Source organism: Rhinichthys klamathensis, unplaced genomic scaffold, assembly GCF_029890125.1.
Source record: "Rhinichthys klamathensis goyatoka isolate OS25496 unplaced genomic scaffold, OSU_Roscu_1.1 h1tg000975l_1, whole genome shotgun sequence".
In the NCBI taxonomy this organism is placed as follows: domain Eukaryota; kingdom Metazoa; phylum Chordata; class Actinopteri; order Cypriniformes; family Leuciscidae; genus Rhinichthys; species Rhinichthys klamathensis.
Genome location: NW_026607287.1, coordinates 49,829 through 62,285, shown reverse-complemented (window position 1 = coordinate 62,285; position 12,457 = coordinate 49,829).

Genomic DNA, 12,457 nt, shown 5'->3' with positions numbered 1-12,457 from the left:
CAAAAACTACCCAAACACTGGGTTGTTACGTCTGACTCAGGATCTTGGTAACACAAAAACTACACAATCATTGGGTTGTTACGTCTGACCCAGGAGCTGGGTTACACATAAACTACCCAAACACTGGGTTGTTACGTCTGACCCAGGATCTGGGTTACACAAAAACTACCCAAACACTGGGTTGTTACGTCTGACCCAGGAGCTGGGTAACACAAAAACTACCCAAACACTGTTACGTCTGACCCAGGATCTAGGTTACACAAAAACTACCCAAACACTGGGTTGTTACGTCTGACCCAGGATCTGGGTTACACAAAAACTACCCAAACACTGGGTTGTTACGTCTGACCCAGGATCTGAGTAACACAAAAACTACCCAAACACCGGGTTGTTACGTCTGACTCAGCATCTTGGTAACACAAAAACTACTCAAACACTGGGTTGTTACGTCTGACCCAGGAGCTGGGTAACACAAAAACTACCCAAACACTGGGTTGTTACGTCTGACTCAGGATCTTGGTAACACAAAAACTACCCAAACACTGGGTTGTTACGTCTGACTCAGGATCTTGGTAACACAAAAACTACCCAAACATTGGGTTGTTACGTCTGACTCAGGATCTTGGTAACACAAAAACTACCTAAACATTGGGTTGTTACATCTGACCCAGGAGCTGGGTAACACAAAAACTACCCAAACACTGGGTTGTTACGTCTGACTCAGGATCTTGGTAAACTCAGGATCTTGGTAAACTCAGGATCTTGGTAAACTTACGTCTGACTCAGGATCTTGGTAATCCTGAGTCAGCCGGGTTGTTACGGCTGACTCAGGATCTGGGTATCACAAAAACTACCCAAACACTGGGTTGTTACGTCTGACCCAGGATCTAGGTAACACAAAAACTACCCAAACACTGGGTTGTTACGTCTGACCCAGGATCTGAGTAACACAAAAACTACCCAAACACTGGGTTGTTACGTCTGACTCAGCATCTTGGTAACACAAAAACTACTCAAACACTGGGTTGTTACGTCTGACCCAGGAGCTGGGTAACACAGAAACTACCCAAACACTGGGTTGTTCCGTCTGACTCAGGATCTTGGTAACACAAAAACTACCCAAGCACTGGGTTGTTACGTCTGACCCAGTAGCTGGGTAACACAAAAACTACTCAAACACTGGGTTGTTACGTCTGACCCAGGAGCTGGGTAACACAAAAACTACCCAAACACTGGGTTGTTACGTCTGACTCAGGATCTTGGTAACACAAAAACTACCCAAACATTTGCTTCTTACATCTGACCCAGGATCTAGGTAACACAAAAACTACCCAAACACTGGGTTGTTACGTCTGACCCAGGATCTGGGTTACACAAAAACTACCCAAACACTGGGTTGTTACGTCTGACCCAGGATCTGGGTTACACAAAAACTACCCAAACACTGGGTTGTTACGTCTGACCCAGGATCTGAGTAACACAAAAACTACCCAAACACCGGGTTGTTACGTCTGACTCAGCATCTTGGTTACACAAAAACTACTCAAACACTGGGTTGTTACGTCTGACCCAGGAGCTGGGTAACACAAAAACTACACAAACACTGGGTTGTTACATTTGACTCAGGATCTGGGTAACACAAAAACTACCCAAACACTGGGTTGTTACGTCTGACTCAGGATCTTGGTAACACAAAAACTACCCAAACACTGGGTTGTTATGTCTGACCCAGGAGCTGGGTAACACAAAAACTACCCAAACACTGGGTTGTTACGTCTGACCCACGAGCTGGGTAACACAAAAACTACACAAACATTGGGTTGTTACGGCTGACTCAGGATCTTTGTAACACAGAAACTACCCAAACACTGGGTTGTTACGTCTAACTCAAGATCTGGGTTACACAAAAACTACCCAACACTGGGTTGTTACGTCTGACTCAGGATCTTGGTAACACAAAAACTACACAAACACTGGGTTGTTACGTCTGACTCAAGATCTGGGTTACACAAAAACTACCCAACACTGGGTTGTTACGTCTGACTCAGGATCTGGGTATCACAAAAACTACACAAACACTGGATTGTTACGTCTGACTCAGGATCTGGGTTACACAAAAACTACCCAACACTGGGTTGTTACGTCTGACTCAGGATCTTTGTAACACAGACACTACCCAAACACTGGGTTATTACGTCTGACTTAGGATCTGGGTATTACAAAAACTACCCAAACACTGGGCTGTTACATCTGACCCAGTATCTGGGTTAGAGAAAAACTACCCAAACACTGGGTTGTTACATCTGACCCAGTATCTGGGTTAGAGAAAAACTACCCAAACACTGGGTTGTTACATCTGACCCAGGATCTGGGTTAGAGAAAAACTATCCAAACACTGGGTTGTTACGTCTGACTCAGAAGCTGGGTAACACAAAAACTACCCAAATACTGGGTTGTTACGTCTGACCCAGGATCTGGGTTACACAAAAACTACCCAAACACTGGGTTGTTAGGTCTGACTCAGGAGCTGGGTAACACAAAAACTACCTAAATACTGAAAAAAACATACCCAAAAGGCTCAACCCAGGATTTGGGTAGAAAGAATAACCCAAGGTTTTTAGAGTGTAGTTTCTTCTGTTCGCTGAGATCATGTGGCTCATGAGCAAAACTCACAGCAGTTTTCACTGGCAGGAGAGCGATAGGCATGCGTAATTACGATCCCACCTCCGAGCGAATCTTCCGAGGACTTTCACTCGGCACAAGCGCCGGAGAGGGTCAGTGTTTAATAATGAACAGGTCGAGCCCTGCTGTAACGGATACATGCACCTGCTTTGTGCATCAGTCAATTACCTAATTACAACTCTCCCTCAGGGGAAAGATAATCCCGTCTGGGCTCCTCTCCATGTGCACGGATCAAACCTCCACGGATAAGCGGATACCTGTGTCCCCAACACTGAGATCAGGAGCCGGAAGCTCATGGGAAGGGTTACGACCAGCGTTTGAAATTAACTTTTCACTCACCGGCCAATTTGGCTACTAAATTTTTAAGTTACCAGCCATTCAAATTTCTATTAGCCAAAAAAAAGGAGAAAAAAAAGAAATAAACCAGATTATCTACGTCACAGTTTTTGTATGGATTTCATACATTCATAATTGTTTCTTATTCAAACAAAATCCTGTCATCCAGCATCTCCTCTTCATCTTGCATCCTCATCCTCTTCACCAAACACGTGTTTTATGTGGACAGATCAATACAGTAAAGAACATCAAAAAAAGTAGGATGTAGGAAAATAAGGTCTTTTCTGTTCACCAAATGCTTTTTAATCTTTGCTATTGCTTCAATGCAAATGAACAAGCGCTGTTATTTGTTGTGTAGTGACGTGTGTGTTCAAGTTAGCAGATATGAGCAGATTCTGCGCAATACGCTGTATTTCATATATCATAATAATAAATAATAAATAATAATAATAATAATTTAATATATCATGATGACTATTTGTGCTAAATCTGTGCAGATTTGACTTACACACGAACTTCCCAGCAGAGAGAGTAAACATAACACGTACATGCTACATTGGCTGGTGATTTGACAGTTGGCGTGTGTTAATTCCAAACCGTGTTATGACAGGGAATCGCTTCTCACGGTTTCTTGGGGAAACGGATGATGTCGGAGGAAGGCCCGTGTCCTGGAAGACTGATGCTCACTGCAAAACACGCTTTTCTTACTTAGTACTTTTGTCTTGTTTCCAGTCCAAATATCTACAAATAAAATAAAATCAAGATGCATTTACTAAAGTAGTAAAATGCCATGCAATATTAAGTCTTGTTTTCTGGGGATATAAATCAAAATGAAGTGATTTGTTGCTTAAAAACAAGCAAAATGATCTGCCAATGGGGTCAGAAAAAGAATGTTGTTTCTGTTTGAATTAAGATTATTTTTCTTACCCCTTTGGCTGATCATTTTGCTTGTTTTTAAGCAACAAATCACTTCATTTTGATTTAAGTTATTATATCCCAGGAAAACAAGACATAATAATATCGTATGGCATTTTACTCATCTAGAAAATGCATATTGATTCAAGAATATTTAGATATTTGGACTGGAAACAAGACAAAAATATTAATTAAGGAAAAGCATTTTTTTGCAGTGTGTTCGGGTCGGTTGAAGTTGCCCACACAAAGGTGCGTCTCGAGTTTCCCAACAGGTCTCGGGTCAGATTTTCCTCACAGAACACACCTGGGATCGGGTATCCTCGGATCCGCCCGGAGGTTCCCAGGCAAGGACACTTAAAGCAATCATAGAGAGCTCAGCTGTGATTAAACCACTCACTTTTCCTCTCTCGGGACGGGAGAAGGATGGGATGATCTCTCGCTGAAAGTCTTCATCTCAATCCCACACGCCTCCGAAACCCTCGTTCAGCGTCACTGAAAAATCAATCGCAGCTTATCGACAACGACCGGCCGTAAATCACAGGCAAAGCCAGATGAAAAATACAAAGTGAACAAGAAATTGAATAGCAGGTCAAGGTTTGCATGTTCCTAAAAATCAATTTTCACACATTAGAGCTATTAGGTTATTGAGATTTAGATGAGAAATGACCAGGAGAAGGATTACGAGAAATGAGAAATCGAGGAGGAGTGCGTTTCCCAAAAGCATCGTCAGCCAACTATGGTCTCGAGTTCTGTCGTCATCAGCAGTTCAACGAGTCGGTGTTTCCCGAAACCATCGTTCCGACGAACATTCGCAAACAGCATCGCAGAGGTGTGTGTGTGTGAGCGACAGCATCGCAGAGGTGTGTGTGTGTGTGTGTGTGTGTGTGAGTGACAGCATCGCAGAGGTGTGTGTGTGTGAGCGACAGCATCGCAGAGGTGTGTGTGTGTGTGTGTGTGTGTGTGAGTGACAGCATCGCAGAGGTGTGTGTGTTTGAGCGACAGATCTTGGCCTGTGGTTAGAAGCAGTTTCTTGTTTTCATGACATGTGGACTCAATATGTGCGCATGTGTGAACGAGCTCTAGTGCGTGAGAACGAGTCTATGAGTGAATCTGGAAATAAAGCAAAATAACTGAGAGAAATGAGAAATAGACTCAGATGTCATGTCTGTAATTTATAGCAAAACATCCAGCATTATTCGATCTCAAACAGATTCATTAACAGTAGTAATTACTCCAACACCGGCGTGACATCATTAACCAACGCGGTTGAACGCCCGATTTGTGACAGTATGGTTTCGGGAAACAGTCGTGACTAGCTAGCTGATTTCCTCAACGATGCATCGCTCTCTGGCAGTGAAGCCGCGAGTTACGGCGTTATATAGGAAACACAGCCCGTGGAGAACTGAAAGAGCTGAAGTGCTGCGAGTGGGATCTGCTAATAAAGCTAATGCAGTGTCTGAAGGAGAGCTATTAATGATCTGACATCTCAGACACCCTAATGTTGGAGAAGCGTCTCCCCGACTGTGCTTTAATCCATCACGCCGGGCTAACCGGATTACGGCCTGACACTTTACTGTTTTCTGAGCACTCTGGTGCCGGCGCAGGAAAACACACGCCAGTCGAGCGTGATATCGAGACCAAACCGCTTTACAGCTTCTTCAGGCCGATCCACATGAGAAACGAGGTCAAAGGGTCGCGGAGACTTGCTCAGTTCGTGTAAACCTACCCGGAGTTCAGAGTATTTATTTATTCCCACATTCATTTCACACACGTCTAGTATAATTATGTGGTTTTGTTTCATTAATACAGTGAAGAAAGTTGTTACGTCTGACCCAGGATCTGGGTTAAAGAAAAACTACTCAAATACTGGGTTGTTACGTCTGACCCAGGATCTGGGTTAAACAAAAACTACTCAAATACTGGGTTGTTACGTCTGACCCAGGATCTGTGTTACACAAAAACTACACAAACACTGGGTTGTTACATCTGACCCAGGAGCAGGGTTACACAAAAACTACCCAAACACTGGGTTGTTACGTCTGACCCAGGATCTGTGTTACACAAAAACTACACAAACACTGGGTTGTTACATCTGACCCAGGAGCAGGGTTACACAAAAGCTACTCAAATACTGGGTTGTTACGTCTGACCCAGGATCTGGGTTACACAAAAACTACTAAAATACTGGGTTGTTACGTCTGACCCAGGAGCAGGGTTACACAAAAACTACCCAAACACTGGGTTGTTACGTCTGACCCAGGATCTGTGTTACACAAAAACTACACAAACACTGGGTTGTTACGTCTGACCCAGGAGCAGGGTTACACAAAAGCTACTCAAATTCTGGGTTGTTACGTCTGACCCAGGATCTGGGTTACACAAAAACTACTAAAATACTGGGTTGTTACGTCTGACCCAGGATCTGGGTTACACAAAAACTACCCAAACACTGGGTTGTTACGTCTGACCCAGGATCTGTGTTACACAAAAACTACCCAAACACTGGGTTGTTACGTCTGACCCAGGATCTGTGTAACACAAAAACTACTCAAACACGGGGTTGTTAGGTCTGACCCAGGAGCAGGGTTACACAAAAACTACTAAAATACTGGGTTGTTAGGTCTGACCCAGGATCTGGGTTACACAAAAACTACCCAAACACTAAAAAAAGTAACCTTAAAAATTTGACCCAAAAGGCTCAACCCAGGATTTGGAGTGTTGTTTCTTCTTCACATTACCATGACATGTATGGTAAAAAAAAAAAAATTCTCGGTATAGTGTTAATATGGCAACGAGTATATACACTTAGTTTGGTCATGCTGGCGTTTGAGGAAAGTTTTAAAGCATGTTTGTGACAACTAGCCCCGCGTTAGTGTGTGTGCGGTCACCCCTACATTACATCAGAAACACACACCCAGTGTTAAGTTATAAAAACGTTATTTCTGAATGTTTTCGGCAAAACTTTACAATAAGTTTGATTAGTTAACATTAATAAATGTATTAACTAACATGAACTAACAATGCAATACATTTGTTACAGTATTTATTAATCTTTGTAAATATTAGTTAATAAAATTCCAGCTGTTCATTGTTTGTTCATGTTAGTTCACAGTGCATTAACTAATGTTAACAAATACAAAACATTGATTTTAATAACGTATTACTAAATGTGGAAATGAATATTAACTAATAATATTAACTAATATTAACAAATATTGTTCCTTATTAGATCATGTTAACTATCATCAAGGCCTTTTGCAGCGCAAGCGCCGATCTGAACGGTGTCTAGCATGCTGTCTTTTCTGAGCAAAAGCTGGTGTAAGCATAACAGGACTGAATCGTGCCCTCTGTCAGTGCAGACCGCCAAGCTGCCCGGTCTTCCGCAAGGTGATGCCATTGGGCAGGGTTGATGTTAAAGACATTCATGTCCCGCTTGACGACATCCTTAAAGCGGAGCTTGGGTCGGCCACGAGGGCGGTGTCCCACAGCTAACGCCCCATGGAAGATGGACTTTGGGAGACGTTCATCTGGCGTACGACGTACATGGCCGATCCATCTGAGACGCCTCCTCCGGAACGCGGTGTACATGTCACTGCTGTTAGTGAGCTTCAGCACGGTGGTGTTCGGGACCCGATCCTGCCATGACAGGCCAAGGATCTGTCGTAGGCAACGGAAGTGAAAAGCATTAAGCTTGTGCTCCTGCCGCCGGTATGTAGGCCACGTTTCGCTTCCATATAGCAGAACGGAGAGCACACAGGACTCATATACGCGCACCTTTACTTTGAGAGAAAGGTGGCTGTTGTTCCAGACACGAGACTGAAGCCGCCCAAAGGTTGTTGAGGCACGACCGATCCTGGTATTCAGTTCAGCATCTAGGCTGTTGTTTGCTGTCAAGGTTGAGCCGAGGTAGATGAATTTCTCGACAGCCGACAGCACTGTGCCATTGATGGTGACGTGAGGGGGAGCAGGAACGTTCTGAGCCATCACCACTGTCTTCTTGAGGCTTATGGTAAGGCCAAACTCTGTGCAGGCAGCAGCAAAAGAATTGCACATCTCCTGAATTTCTTGTTCAGTGTGAGCAACGAATGCAGCGTCGTCTGCGTAAAGCAGCTCACGCACAAGGACACACTTCACCCTGGTTCTGGCCCTCAGACGAGCCAAGCTGAAGAAGTTGCCATCATACCTGGTGTGCAGCATATACACCACAAACACACACACACACACACACACACACACACACACACACACACACTCACTAGTGTTCAGAACTGATGACGGCTCACCAAAACTCATCATATCATATCATATCTTTAAACCACAGCAGAAGCTCAGAGCTGGAGTTCATGAGGATTACAGAGAGTGGTTTACTATCAGTGTATTGACAGGGAACAATAGATCAAGATTCTCTCAAAGTTAAGAACAAACATTCTTCCAGTTCAAAGTTATCTGGTCTTTAATAATGTTCTCAAAACATTAGCACAAAAACATTATTTATACAGCGTTCATGGAACTTTTTTCTGAAGCGTTTTAGTTGGACGTTCATCAAACGGTTTTTAAATGTTACTTGTTTCAGAGAACATTCAAAAGTAACATTCCATAATGTTTGAAGAATGATACAATGTAATGTTTCCATAATGTTCACATAAACAAGAAAAAACACTTTCAAAACATTTAAAAAACTGGACATTTTCAGAGAACATTCAGAAATGATGTTTTTATAACTTAATTGGAACGTTCTTAGAAAACATTGATCTCATTCTCATTCTGTCTCATTTCTGATGAACACTATCATAAAGTGATCATGAATATCATGTAATATCAAACACACAAAGCCTTTGAGATTAGAATATCTGATTACGACTGAAAGAGTTTGAGGCAGAAAATGTAAATCCTGTAAATCATTTAAATAGCCTAATCCGGTCAAAGTCAGTGTGCGTGTGTGTGTGTGTGTGTGTGTGTGTGTGTGTTTGTGTGTGTGTGTGTGTGTGTGTGTGTGTGTGTGTGTGTGTGTGTGTGTGTGATTACTCATGCGTCGGTGTAGTGTATCTTCCTAAAGGGATTTGGGATGTTCTAGTTCAGGAGTGAATCTGGTCAGGGCAGATCTGTTGACATGACCTTCTGTGTGTCTCTCTCTCTCACACACACACACACACACACACGCTCAATCGCTGTAAGTGCCAGGGAGTCATCTTACAAGAAACACTTATTGCGTTTAGTATTGAGCATGATGTTATGAAAAATTCATATTGTGATTGTGCGTTTGCATTGTCTTGAGAGTGAGTGACTCTGAAAGTGAGAAATCTGGAGAAGAAAAGGCCGAATACACTCCAGTAAACACACGTACTGGTGTATATCACGGTTTCTCCTCGATGAATCAATGGTTTCCAGTCAGTGGTATTGGGAATCGTTAGCAGAACGCGTGCCGCTTCTCTCCGCTGCTCAGGCGTATTGACTGTGATATTGGCAAAGCAATAGTATTAAAATACAGCCAAAAGTGCAGCAACAATACAGCAGAAAGCCCAGCGCTGACCGCAACAACATGACAATATTTATGTGCACTGGAAGCTCAACGTCTTCTCTGCTTCCCAGCTCAACTCTCACGCTAACGCTCACGCTCACGCTAACGCTCACGCTAACGCTCACGCTAACTCTCACGCTGACTCTCACGCTGACTCTCACGCTAACTCTCACGCTAACTCTCACGCTGACTCTCACGCTGACTCTCACGCTAACTCTCACGCTGACTCTCACGCTGACTCTCACGCTAACGCTCACGCTAACTCTCACGCTGACTCTCACGCTGACTCTCACGCTGACTCTCACGCTAACTCTCACGCTGACTCTCACGCTGACTCTCACGCTGACTCTCACGCTAACGCTCACGCTAACTCTCACGCTGACTCTCACGCTGACTCTCACGCTGACTCTCACGCTAACGCTCACGCTAACTATCACGCTGACTCTCACGCTGACTCTCACGCTAACTCTCACGCTAACTCTCACGCTGACTCTCACGCTGACTCTCACGCTGACTCTCACGCTAACTCTCACGCTAACTCTCACGCTAACTCTCACGCTAACTCTCACGCTAACTCTCACGCTAACTCTCACGCTGACTCTCACGCTAACTCTCACGCTAACTCTCACGCTAACTCTCTTGCTAACTCTCACGCAAACTCATGCTAACTCTCACGCTAACTCTCACGCTAACTCTCACGCTAACTCTCACGCTAACTCTCACGTTAACTCTCACGCTAACTCTCACGCTAACTCTCACGCTAACTCTCACGCTAACTCTCATGCTAACTCTCACACTAACTCTCACGCAAACTCACGCTAACTCTCACGCTAACTCTCATGCTAACTCTCACGCAAACTCTCACGCAAACTCTCACGCGAACTCATGCTAACTCTCATGCTAACTCTCATGCTAACTCTCACGCTAACTCTCACGCTAATTCTCACGCTAACTCTCACGCTAACTCTCACGCTAATTCTCACGCTAACTCTCACGCTAACTCTCACGCTAATTCTCATGCTAACTCTCACGCTAACTCTCACGCTAATTCTCACGCTAACTCTCACGCTAACTCTCACGCTAACTCTCACGCTAACTCTCACGTTAACTCTCACGCTAACTCTCACGCTAACTCTCACGCTAACTCTCACGCTAACTCTCACGCTAACTCTCACGCTAACTCTCACCCTAACTTTCATGCTAACTCTCATGCTAACTTTCATGCTAATTCTCACGCTAACTCTCACGTTAACTCTCACGCTAACTCTCACGCTAACTCTCACGCTAACTCTCACGTTAACTCTCACGCTAACTCTCATGCTAACTCTCTTGCTAACTCTCATGCTAACTCTCACACTAACTCTCTTGCTAACTCTCATGCTAACTCTCACGCTAACTCTCTTGCTAACTCTCACGCAAACTCATGCTAACTCTCACGCTAACTCTCACGCTAACTGTCACGTTAACTCTCACGCTAACTCTCACGCTAACTCTCACGCTAACTCTCACGTTAACTCTCACGCTAACTCTCATGCTAACTCTCTTGCTAACTCTCATGCTAACTCTCACACTAACTCTCATGCTAACTCTCATGCTAATTCTCACGCTAACTCTCTTGCTAACTCTCACGCAAACTCATGCTAACTCTCACGCTAACTCTCATGCTAACTCTCACGCTAACTCTCACGTTAACTCTCACGCTAACTCTCACGTTAACTCTCACGCTAACTCTCACGCTAACTCTCACGCTAACTCTCACGTTAACTCTCACGCTAACTCTCACCCTAACTCTCTTGCTAACTCTCATGCTAACTCTCACGCTAACTCTCTTGCTAACTCTCACGCAAACTCATGCTAACTCTCACGCTAACTCTCACGCTAACTCTCACGCTAACTCTCACGCTAACTGTCACCTTAACTCTCACGCTAACTCTCACGCTAACTCTCACGCTAACTCTCACGTTAACTCTCACGCTAACTCTCATGCTAACTCTCTTGCTAACTCTCATGCTAACTCTCACACTAACTCTCATGCTAACTCTCATGCTAATTCTCACGCTAACTCTCTTGCTAACTCTCACGCAAACTCAGGCTAACTCTCACGCTAACTCTCACGCTAACTCTCATGCTAACTCTCACGCTAACTCTCACGTTAACTCTCACGCTAACTCTCACGTTAACTCTCACGCTAACTCTCACGCTAACTCTCACGCTAACTCTCACGTTAACTCTCACGTTAACTCTCATGCTAACTCTCACGCTAACTCTCACGCTAACTCTCACGCTAACTCTCACGTTAACTCTCACATTAACTCTCACGCTAACTCTCACGCTAACTCTCACGCTAACTCTCACGTTAACTCTCACGTTAACTCTCACGCTCACGCTCACGCTAACTCTCACGCTAACTCTCACGCTAACTCTCACGTTAACTCTCACGCTAACTCTCTTGCTAACTCTCATGCTAACTCTCATGCTAACTCTCACGCTAACTCTCACGCTAACTCTCACGCTAACTCTCACATTAACTCTCACGCTAACTCTCACGCTAACTCTCACGCTAACTCTCACGCTAACTCTCACGTTAACTCTCACGTTAACTCTCACATTAACTCTCACGCTAACTCTCACGCTAACTCTCACGTTAACTCTCACGTTAACTCTCACGCTCACGCTCACGCTAACTCTCACGCTAACTCTCACGCTAACTCTCACGTTAACTCTCACGCTAACTCTCTTGCTAACTCTCACGCTAACTCTCACGCAAACTCTCACTCAAACTCTCACGCTAACTCTCACGTTAACTCTCACGTTAACTCTCACGTTAACTCTCATGCTAACTCTCACGCTAACTCTCACGCTAACTCTCACGTTAACTCTCACGTTAACTCTCACGCTAACTCTCACGCTAACTCTCACGTTAACTCTCACGTTAACTCTCACGCTAACTCTCACGCTAACTCTCTTGCTAACTCTCACGCAAACTCACGCTAACTCTCACGCTAA